This window comes from Alosa alosa, chromosome 5 (assembly GCF_017589495.1).
Source record: "Alosa alosa isolate M-15738 ecotype Scorff River chromosome 5, AALO_Geno_1.1, whole genome shotgun sequence".
Lineage (NCBI taxonomy): Eukaryota > Metazoa > Chordata > Actinopteri > Clupeiformes > Clupeidae > Alosa > Alosa alosa.
Window position 1 is genome coordinate 33,951,352 of NC_063193.1, and position 10,748 is coordinate 33,962,099.

Consider the following 10,748-nt stretch of genomic DNA (forward strand, 5'->3'; position numbering starts at 1 on the left):
TAACTGTTCAGTCATTCCAACTATATTAAACCTCATCTACCTAGCAACCAATATAGTTTGTTTTTACTCTGTATGATATTTTACATCATATTTTTTGCATTTTCATGCACTGTATTTCCTTCAGGAAATGCTTTTCTAGTTAGAGTGCATGAAAATGCACTCTACTGTTATCCGAATTCTTCTTATTATTCTTCTTCTAACGCTTTTTGTGCGTTTAATACAGCTTCAACTGTTTAACGTAGAAACTTCATTCAAACCGCGCTATGTAGGTCTTACTTATGTGACTTCAGCTATGTATTTTTCAACTTTGTAACTTTTATACTTTTTAAACTATTAATTAAAAACTACTAAAATTTCCCCATTGACTTAACATTAGATTATGACATCACAATAGCAATTAGAATCCTATGCCAGGTGTTCAGGCCACCTGGATCACCATATATGGCTCTGGCCAGGCCACCTGGATCAACTGAGAGTTTCTCAGGCTTTATGACATCATAGCAATTAGAATATTGTGCCAGGTGGCCAGGCCACCTGCATCAACTGTCAGTTTCTCAGGCTTTAAGCATACAGTCTCATTCTATGCTATAAGCCTGAGAAACTGTTCAGTCATTCCAACTATATTAAACCTCATCTATCTAGCAAATAGTTTAACCTTTTAAACTATCCACCTATTTAACTGTTCAGTCATTCCAACTATATTAAACCTCATCTACCTAGTTCAGTCATTCCAACTATATTAAACCTCATCTACCTAGTTCAGTCATTCCAACTATATTAAACATAATCTACCTAGCAAATAATTTAACCTTTTAAACCATCCACCTATTCAACTGTTCAGTCATTCCAACTATATTAAACCTCATCTACCTAGCAAATAATTTAACCATTTAAATTATCCACCTATTTAACTGCTCAAGTCATTCCAACTACATTAAACCTCATCTACCTAGTAAATAATTTAACCTTTTAAACTATCCACCTATTTAACTGTTCAGTCATTCCAACTATATTAAACCTCATCCATCTAGCAAATAATTTAACATTTTCAAAATAAGTCCTCACTAGCTAGTTAGCTAGTTAGCATTATTAGCATTGTTAACATTTTAGCAAAACTGCTAAAAATGATTAGTGAAGTTAGCTGAGTCACATGGTTAGCATAGTTAGCATGTTAATATGGTTAACATAGTTAGCATTTTAGTAAAACTGCTAAAAAATGACTAGCTAAGTTAGCTAAGTCACATGGTTAGCATAGTTAGCATTTTTTTCAAAACTGCTAGAAAACATGAGCTAAGTTAACTAAGTAACTTGGTCAAAATAATTAGCTTTGTTAGCATAACTGCTAGCAAACATTAGAGTCATTCCAACTGTCAGTTATCGTCAACGATCTACCTATATAGAGCCTTAAACTATCAGTATGTCAACAACCTTTATACTATCTACATATAACTTTTAAACTTTCAACATTCATTAAACTATCTGTCTATTAAACTATCTGTCTATTAACAACGGTTAAACTATCTACATTCAACTTTTAAACTGTCTAGGTCTAAACTATCAACTTTTTATTAAGCTATGCTATGTCTGTCCTAGCTTCATTTTCATGCACTCGTAATTCCCTGGAATTACATTCTCTAGTTACAGTGCATGAAAATGCACTGTACTGTTCTTCCTAGGCTTCTTCTTATTACAGTGCATGAAAATGCACTGTACTGTTATTCCAAGGCATTTTATTATTATTATTACAGTGCATGAAAATGCACTGTACTGTTATTCCAAGGCTTTTTACAGTGCATGAAAATGTACTGTACTGTTCTTCCTAGGTTTTTATTACAGTGCATGAAAATGCACTGTACTGTTCTTCCTAGGCTTTTTTATTACAGTGCATGAAAATGCACTGTACTGTTATTCCTGTTTTTTTTACAGTGCATGAAAATGCACTGTACTGTTCTTCCTAGGTTTTTATTACAGTGCATGAAAATGCACTGTACTGTTATTCCAAGGCTTTTTTTTCTTCTTCTTCTTATTCTTCTTCTTCTAACGAAAGTTAATGCAGCTTAAACCGCTTAACGAGAAACTTCATTCAAACTATGTTAATGTAGGTCTTACTTAGGACATGTGGGCTTTGTATTTTTCTTCTTTGTAACTTTCATACTTTTAAACTATTAATTAAAAACTAGTCAAAATTTCCCCATAGACTTAACATGGGCTGATGACATCACAATAGAGCCAAGTAAGCAATTAGAATCCTATGGCAGGTGTTCGGGCCACCTGGACCAACTGCCAGTCTCAGGCTTTAAGCATACAAACTGGCCCTATTAAGACTACACATCCTGTTCAACTGCTTCCTCTGCCAAAAACTGTTTCAAAATAAAAGTCCTCACTACAATATTTCACTGTTAAACAATTTAACCCTTTAAACTACTGAACTTTTTAACTGTTCAGCCAATGTAACTGTTACTTGTCATCAACTATGACTCCTACCCACTGTAGCTAGTTAGCTAAGTTAGCTAAGTCACATGGTTAAGATAGTTAAGATGCTAGCATGTTAAGATGTTAATTAGCATTTTTTAGCAAAACTGCTTAAAATGATTAGCTAAGTTAGCTAAGTCACATGGTTAGCATAGTTAGCATGCTAGCATGTTAGATGCTAGTTAGCATTTTTTAACAAAACTGCTAAAAAATTAGCTAAGTTACTAAGTAACATGGTTAGCAAGATAAGAAGCATGCTAGTTAGAATTTTAGAAAACTGCTAAAAGTGATTAGCTAAGTTAGCTAAGTCACATGGTTAACATAGTTAGCATGCTAGTTAGCATTTTTAGCAAAACTGCTTAAAATGATTAGCTAAGTCACATGGTTAAGATAGTTAGCATGCTAACACGTTAGCATGCTAGTTAGCATTTTAAGCAAAACTGCTTAAAATGATTAGCTAAGTCAGCTATAACATGGTTAGCATAGTTAACATAATTAGCATGTTAACATGCTAGTTAGTATAACTGCTAAAATAATTAGCTAAAGTTAGCTAAGTCACATGGTTAAGATACTTAAGATTTTAACATTGTTAAGATGCTAATTAGCATAGTAACTTGGTTAACATTATTATCTTTGTTAATATAGTTAGCATAACTGCTAGCAAACATTAGAGCCATTCCAAGTGTCAGTTATCGCCAACTATCTACCTAAATAATTTTAACCATTTAAACTATCCACTTATTTAACCGCTCAATCATTCCAACTATATTAAACCTTATCTACCAAGTAAATTATTTACCTATATAAACTATCCACCTATTTAACTGTTGAGTCATTCCAACTATATTAAACCTCATCTACCTAGCAACCAATATAGTTTGTTTTACTCTGTATGATATTTGACATCATATTTTTGCATTTTCATGCACTGTATTTCCTTCAGGAAATGCTTTTCTAGTTCAGTTTTTATTCTTCTTCTTCTTCTAACGACTTAATGCAGCTTCAACCGCTTAACGAGAAACTTCATTCAAACTATGTTAATGTAGGTCTTACTTAGGACATGGGTGCTATGTATTTTTCAGCTTTGTAACTTTTATACTTTTAAACTATTAATTAAAAACTAATCAAAATTTCCCCATTGACTTAACATTATGATTATGACATCACAACACGGCCGTTAAGCAATTAGAATCCTATGGCAGGTGTTCGGGCCACCTGGACCAACTGCCAGTCTCAGGCTTTAAGCATACAAACTGGCCCTATTAAGACTACACATCCTGTTCAACTGCTTCCTCTGCCAAAAACTGTTTCAAAATAAAAGTCCTCACTACAACATTTCACTATTAAACAATTTAACCCTTTAAACTACTGAACTTTTAAACTGTTCAGCCATTGTAACTGTTACTTGTCATCAACTATGACTCCTACCCACTGTAGCTAGTTAGCATGGTTAGCATTGCTAACATGCTAACTCAAAGATGAAGTGAGTTGATGTTGGAGGTCAAAGGTCAAATGTCAAGTCCATGAACACTCTGAGCGCAATATCTCAAGAATGCCTTGACATACATGCCTGAAATTTGGTATGAGTGTTTGTATGGACTCAAAGATGAAGTGAATTGATGTTGGAGGTCAAAGGTCAAATGTCAAGGTCAAAAACCCCTTGAGTGTTATATCTCAAGAACGCCTTGACACAAGGTTTTTTGGTACGAGGGTTTGTATGAACTCAAAGATTAAAGGAACACGCCACCCAATGTCAGTAGTAATATATGTTCTTACCTTAACTTTCACGAGTTGAGTCATACCTCTCCCGTGTCGGTATGTGCACTCAAACGTTCTGGTGCGTGGCTGGACTGTGTTAGCATGTTGCTATGCTAGTGGCTTTTGAATCCAACTAACCGTAGAAGTAATCAAAAACATCCACGTTTTCCCGACTTAAACAGTTAAGGTTAGTTAACTTAAACGTACAGTTGCACGAGTAGTTGATAGAAATGTCTACGGCCACACAACATGAAACGTATGATTTTCCGTTTAATAAACAGGAGAACTACAATGTGGCTTAATAGCACTTGGGAGTATTTCACCTAGCTGTAGTAGTATTGTTAACACCTAATTGTAGATCCTATCCACCACAGAGTTTAGAATCCATGCTTGATCGACCCCTCAGCCTCCCCTCCCTCTGAGCAAGAGAGAGGCACACACACTAGAGATGCTTGATGGGCTATTATTTCAACCATAACTGCATAGCAAAACTTATCATCCATCAGCCCCAAAGTTTTTTTGACCAATTTTCAAAACCGCACCCGTCCGGGTTGTTTTAATTTAGGCTATGGGTGATGTAGCTGTTGACGTGAGGCTAGAAAGCCCTTGCCTGTTCTAGAAAGACTGATCCAATGCAGCAAATATATTAAAAGGCTAAAGTCGTACATTGGCTATATGTAGCCTATCTCCAGAATATCAGCAGCAAACTCAGTCTCTGTCTCGCAAAACAGTCTCCAAATAAAACGCACATCGACCTTATGCCTATTCTGCCAGCTTTTGACAATATATCGTCCAAAATGCTTGATTGCATTGCATTCTCCACATTTTTAGCTAAATTTTCATGTACCACATCAGCATTTTTGTTCAGTGAATCTTTTGTAAATTGCTTTACAAAAATGGAGTTTGGGAGAAAAAAACTAAAAGGACTAGGTCAGGTAACGTACAGAGCCTGTTGCTATCCAGTCATGACCCAACCGGCGGGAGTTATGTTCAACTGTGATCTCTGCAGACCCCTTAATCTGATTCTAATGTTGTTTGCATGGAATGCACATTTTACCTTTGTGGCCAAGGCTGATATCCCCACCCTTTGAACTGTATATTACATCTTGCTTGTGTCTGTTGAGGGGTCCATGACCCCTGGCACCCTTGACAGGGACAACAAGGAAGCGACCCCCCCACCCCTACAACCCTGATTTGCATTTGTATAGCTCACAGCATTTTCATTTACATGTTAAAGCTCCTCCCCTAGAATTAGGAGGAGGGGGGTCATGGGGGGACACCTGCCAAGCAAGACCCACGTCAATTTCTGACAATTGTGTACAATGACCATCCTCTTCAACCCAGGTGGGGTGGGGTGCGCTACCTCCTGACTCTATGATTGGTTAGTGAACTTAGATTCCTTATTGGCTAGCCAAACCTGAGCATCGCCATTGGCTATTCAACAGGAAGTACCAGAATCGTCTCAAAAGTACTCATATACTTGCAGAAAATACTTGTGCGAGCGGCAGAGATTCGTAATGGCAGAATAGCTTCGTAATTGAACGACATTTGTGACCAGCCGTATGAAAACCAGCCACATGTCTCCCCAGAGACATTTTGAGTTATTCACATATTCTGAAAGTGTAGTTTCAAAGCTACTGTCTCACTCATGGAGATCTGATAATATTTGAATAAGTTGTGGTCATTTGAATGTATACCCCTCTGAAAACCTTTCACTGAGAAAACTGGCCTGATAGATTTGCAAATTGTCACCTCACCTGAGTCAAAGGAAAGACAATTGACCTGTCGCTAAGCGCCACCCTTAGAACGCTGATGAGCCAATGACAGTCCAGCCTCAATGGGACTCGGACATCAGCTCGGACAACTCCATGGGAAACAACAGGGAGGAGGCATAAAATTACAAATGAATGGTTATTTATGTTTATTAACTCAAAACCCTACACAATAACCATGGTCAAACGCTTTTGCATGGGGGACGGTAATACTGATAGCGGGTACCGCGAGAGGCTAGAAAAACGGGTATATTTTCATCAACAGTAGCCTACAGGACGCCTCTCGCTTGCAACAGCTCGGCGTAATGTAGGCTACTAAGCCAACAACGTGGCACAGGTTCCCTGTTAAATCCCAAGATGAAAATGCTCATTAACCAACTACTATATTCTTACTACATCAAATATTAAAATAAGTAAGTAAAAAGTAAGTCCTTTATCGACCAAAACGTCCTCAAAACCTGCTTTCATATACTGTCAGCTGCCATTGTCCACAATGTATTTCTAATCAAGTCTGGTTTGTTTGTCCGAGTTTTCACATGGTGACAGGGCCGGTTCTCCTATACATTACCTCACGCCAAGTTCGCGTGAGGGGCCCCGAAGTTAATGAAGGCCCTCCCCCATCTCCTCTTGAGTCAAGCTAGTGACAGACGAGTTAGTAGGCCCTATACAGTTATAGCGACAGTGCCTCATACATTAAAGGACAGGTTCGGTATTTTACACTTAAAGCGGCAGCGATTTTTACACTTACGCGGAGCTAGTTGGCTTAGGCTAGTTCAAACTTTTGCCAACATAATAAAAGCTTAACTCGTGTCACACTGTTCGCCAACAGCAATATCCATCTTATTTGTTTTCAAGTAGCATGGAATTCAAGCCAAACCGTTGCAACATTGCCATCAATCATTATGTTAAGCCCACCTAATGACTATACACGATTTGATTGGCCTGATAGAAGTTAAATTTTTCGAGCTCACAAGCCAACGGAGAGTTGCTAGACTAGCTGCTGCCGCTAGGGTGAGTCTAGATTTCTAGGCTAATTCAGGGCATGAAAAACGGAAGAAACGCCACGAGAATGACAGCGGAAACAGCAGTCGGGTAAACTTGCGTTCGTTCCATGGTTTGATGTCCACATGCGTCTCTCCAGCGCGTGTTGCTGGTCTAGCATAGGTCTACCTAACAGGAAAGTGAATCCCCTGATCTGTCTGCGGCTTGCTTGCCAGCCTTTCCCAGTCACAGCACTTTTGCAAAGTTGGGAAATATAATCGCGATTCCGTTTGTTTGAATTTTGAATGACGGGCGCTATTTTTTTTTTTTTTAAATGACCGCATCTTTAAATCGTTCATAAGCGATGCAGCTCTGGATGAAACTAGCAGTTTTTTCAGCAGAAACATGCGAGGACCCGTCGAAACTAATAGTTGATTGCACTCTTCCCATACATTTTTAAAAGAACTAATTGTTTTACAATGTTTCAGTCAAGCTTTATAGCCTACAACTGAACATATGCAAAATGGAAAGTAGGCCTAGCCTAATGTATTAACTTTGATTCGCTGTGCTGCATGGACAATAGATGCACATAGTAAATTAGGCCTATATGAAGTAGTATTAAAATGATTGTTTAAAATAGTCTACGTTTGAAAAAAATATTGAAATAATAAGAGAATCAGGGGAGCCAGTTCATAGCCTATGTCTTTGGCAAGTAGCCTACTACAGACACACATGTGCAGAACAGTCAGCCAGTAGGCTACTAGCACAACCAGACCCTTACAAAAAAAAATGCATTACTTGTATGAAGTATGAGAGTATGAAAACCACAGTTTTGGAGAAAATATTTGCAGTTCTTATGCAGGGGATGCAGTATTTTAGACACAAAAACTGCATTGTACTGCATACTTTACTACAGAAATGCAGTATTTTGGACATGAAAATACTATACTGCACTGTAGCTACTGTGGTATAACTGAACTGTACTTGAAAAACTGCAGTTATTTTTTTGCAAGGGGATATGTACAGCAATCATCAAAAGCAAACAGCCCAGACACTGAAACTGGGCAATTATTGCTGTGTGAAGGTGATTCACACACAATTATGTTTCTTACTCCTAGTCCTTTATAGGGAAACTCACTATATTTGGTAACTTCCATAGACATCCAAAATGGGGTGGAATGATTGTATTGGGAACACTGAGGTGTCAGACAATACTGTAAAAAAAAATGGTTACATTTTCAGCCAGAGTTCAGGGTAGGAGGCCCCCCTTCGCAGGATTTTGCTTAGGGCCCCATGGAGGTCTAAACCGGCACTGCACGGTAACAATGGGGGGCGGAGCTTAGCGACAGGTCAATTGTGCTCATTTGCATCTCATTGAGATAAGCCCTCCTCTACAGATGTCACACTGTGACATCTGGTATCTGTAGCCCTTCCCCCTACAGGTGTCACTGTGACACCTGGATTTGATAACCTCGCAGGGCAGAAAAAGAATTGTAGTGTTGTTAATATTGATGTAGTGTTATTTTCATTAGGCACTTCGCTGGACTTAGAATATTCAGAATTAGAAGGTACTTTATTGAAATGGAAATGCTTTTATTACAAAAGGCCCTGAATAGCACTAGAAATACACTAGTTGCTAAACCATTAGCCTCACATTCAATTCAGGCAATGCTAACAGGCCCCTTTGCACCTTACTCTGGATGTATTCATACAAACTATTCTCCAGTAGGCTAGGTGCTAAATCATTAGCATCAGTCCATTCAAGCAATTCAAGCATTATGCAAATTAATAACAGATGCTCACATTACTAACCAAAAACCTCCCATTACAGCTTAGTTAAACTTTAAACGACAGTACTGAGCTAGCTAATAACAATGTAGTAACTACAATCTCCAAAGTAACTACTGTCTGTTTGCCTCAAGATGGCCAATGATTCGCATGTCCTGCCACTCTCTTTTGGCAGCTATAGAATCACTTGCAGTCAAAGTTACAGATTTTCTCCATTTCGTCTTTTTCCCCTTCAAATGTTACCGTAGAGATAGCGTCTGATATCTCACACTCCAGCTCCTCTGCTAAGGTCAGCTGTAGATTAGGGATGTTCTCAGTTTGACCGAAATCGCTTTCATCATCCGTGCACTCAGCTTCAGATTTAGAAGTTTAGATGGCTGTCTGGATAACCAAACGCTTTTAGGCTTGTCGCCCAGAAGTAGGCTACTCCCAGAATTTGTGCTGTAAGAACCACGGTTGAGCTCTTCTGCAATACATCTTGCTTGGTCCATCTCTGTTCAATGCTTCCACAAGTAGTGCTAGGCACAGTAGGCAAGAACCAGGGTCGCTGTATAAAGCATCACAGTCCCGCCCTCCTCCGAGAGAGCTTAGTTTCGAGTAAATTTCCCATTCATTTCTCCCATTGGCGTTTTGGAAAAATCCATTATCTAAAGAGTTTTAGAGCATGTCTTAGAGCTAATCAGCCCTGCGGTAACTCATAAGCATACAACATACATTTCAGTGAAAAGCGAAGAAAGTCAAAAAGATCAAAGGTACAAGACTGTGTACATATTTTTTATTTCGAGCAGAAGGAACTACTCATCCATAAACCACCGCGTCTCACTGAAAAATATATAAACGCTTACGAACCAATGGAAAGGGTCTGTCTAGATCCTGCAAGACAGGCGTAACTTGTAGAAGGAGGCATGTCTTGTACTTTCTAAATCACGGTTCACGCAAGATCTTCCTCTTCGCCCGGTTATCAATGTTCCGCCTTGAGCTGGCGTATTGAATATTGAAAGAGCAAAGACAGAAACAAGTTAGAAGTGAAGATGATGAGTAAAAAGTAAAAGAAATGATGTCGGTAAAGTGAAGTGGACAATAATAGATGTTTTTGTTTTACAAGCTTAATTAACTCTAGATCTGGGGCAGACTACTTGGCGTTGTGCTACTGTTTAACATTATTCTGGTGTTGGAGCCGGCTTATAGCTACTGTTTAGCGTTGGAAGAAACATCAGTTTGGTGCCGCTGCATTTAGCCCGGCTTTGCTCGAAAACTACTTTCAATCATCATGAATTATTTCAGGACCAGGCCCCAAGAGCTACTTAATATAAGCTGTCTGAATAGACGCATCTTAAAAGCGAACTGTGAAACAAAAAGCGTAGCCTATAGGGAAACCGTGGCGGGGAAACCTGTGAGTATCAGAACACAGTAGCGTTAGCTGCTAGACGGTTTTTAGCCGACCACAAGTGTTGAAAGGTTTTTCGACTATTTGCTCCGTTCTTAATAATAACATAAAATAAGCGTTGGTGGAATGTGAAGGCTATTAAACTTAAGTCAGCCGAGTTGCCACCGAATCCCACCATTATTTCATGCCCTGCAGATAATCGCCGGAACATTTTTGGACTGTAAGCCCGAATTTTTTCCGCACTAACTTCGCGTCACAGACCTCGCCACCGGAGGTGCAACTGTCCGGATATTTGGTTATTTAACCATCAGTTAACTTCAAAACAGGCATTTTACTTTGGATAGTCAATAGCAATACATCATAGGAGTGATTTAATGTCAAAAATCTAGACTGGAGTAACTCAACATTTGACACCTCGAGATGTTTAGTGTTTAAAGGCGATCAAATGGCCTGCGTTATCGTTACAGCCAAGGAGCAAAGAAGTGAACAACATGTATGGCCATAGAAACTGTGCCTTCATGTTACAATAAACCGAGGCTTTAATAGCCCTTGAGCCAACTCCTTACTATATGATCTCAATGTGGCTATGC

General features: G+C 38.8%; 2 protein-coding genes across 3 annotated transcripts in view; both read right to left on the reverse strand.

The window, feature by feature from the left end:
• The window catches only part of LOC125295308, a 195,125-nt gene that overhangs the window by 23,145 nt on the left and 161,232 nt on the right, over nucleotides 1-10,748 (reverse strand). The gene's annotated exons all lie outside the window — the stretch shown is intronic.
• The window catches only part of LOC125295143 (major histocompatibility complex class I-related gene protein-like), a 47,035-nt gene that overhangs the window by 4,437 nt on the left and 31,850 nt on the right, over nucleotides 1-10,748 (reverse strand). The window lies entirely within an intron of this gene.